A 1724-nucleotide genomic window follows, 5' to 3' on the forward strand; every position below is an offset into this window, starting at 1 on the left:
CTTCTCACCTCTGTCTTAAGCGTCTAAGTCTTAGTTTTTAATGGACCCCCTCATTCTACATCCTTCCACAAGATGCAACATCCTGTCTTCTTTTAGGTCCAGCGCCTCACCAAGGTTCATAAATGTTTCGATCAAATTTCCTCTTAACTCTTCAAAACTCCAGGGTGGCAGGGTGGCGCAGTGGTTAGCACTGCTGCCTCAGGGCGCCGAGATCTCAGGTTCGATCCCAGCCCCGGGTCACTGTCCGTGTGGAATTCGCACATTCTCCCCGTGTCTGCGTGGGTCTCACCCCCACAACCCAAAACGATGTGCAGGTTAGGTGGATTGACCACGCTAAGTTGCCCCTTAATTAGGAAAAAAAAAGAATAGGGTTCTCTAAGTTTTAAAGAGAACTCTTCTAAACTTCAGCCGATACCAGCCAACTCTGTCCAACATCCTCTCATCAGGCAGCCCACACGTTACTGATATTAGCCTGGTAAACTTTCACTGAACTGCTTCAAACACATTCACATCCTTCCTGAAATAAGGAGACCAATAACGAACCCTACTCCAGACTCACTGTATTCTTTTTGCAATATTGAGAGATATTCCAAACACATTCTGACCAAGGCTCTGCACATCTTTAACATATTGTGTCAACTTCAATCCTATCGACCTGGACATGAATCTTCAGACTACGGCTTCAGGAAGTCACCTACCTCAATCTGGTGAATATTCCCGCACGCTGCACTGTGCAGATAAATGCACCACTGTCTGAATCAAGCCACAATCCAGCTTTTATAATCCGCCCACCACACGAGGCTGATTCATTTCCTTCGATGACGTTTCTTTTGTTATTTTTTCCCCACATAGATTCTGATTTTTGTATTAATTCTCACGCACTGGCACCATTGGCAGTGCCGGCACTAATTGCCCATCTCTCACTGCCTCTGAGAGGTTGGTGGTGAGCTGCCTGCTTGAGCCACTGTGTAGGTACACCCACCGTGCTGTTAGGGAGGGAATTCCAGGAATTTGGCCCGGCCGCAGTGGAACTGGGGGAAAAGGCTTCACCGGAATTACAACTCTTAATGTCCTGTTTTCCCGTCCACTCCCTTACACTGACCCCCCCATGCGCACACCTCCATCCCACACACACTCCATCCCACACACACCCCACCCACACACCTCCATCCCACACACACTCCACCCCACACACCTCCATCCCACACACACTCCACCCCACACACCTCCATCCCACACACACTCCATCCCACACACACTCCACCCACACACACCCCACCCACACACACTCAACTCCACCCCACCCACACACCCCACACACCCCACCCACACACACTCAACTCCACCCCACCCACACACACTCAATTCCACCCCACACACACACCCCACACACCTCCATCCCACACACACCCCACCCACACACACTCAACTCCACCCCACCCACACACCCCACACACACCTCCATCTCACACACACTCCACCCACACACACTCAACTCCACCCCACCCACACACACTCAACTCCACCCCACCCACACACACTCAACTCCACCCCACCCACACACACTCAACTCCACCCCACCCACACACACTCATCTCCACCCCACCCACACACACTCAACTCCACCCCAGCCACACACACTCAACTCCACCCCACACACACACCACACACACACCTCCATCCCACACACACTCAACTCCACCCCACCCACACACACTCAACTC

This window comes from Scyliorhinus canicula, chromosome 19 (genome assembly GCF_902713615.1).
Source record: "Scyliorhinus canicula chromosome 19, sScyCan1.1, whole genome shotgun sequence".
NCBI classification, from domain to species: domain Eukaryota; kingdom Metazoa; phylum Chordata; class Chondrichthyes; order Carcharhiniformes; family Scyliorhinidae; genus Scyliorhinus; species Scyliorhinus canicula.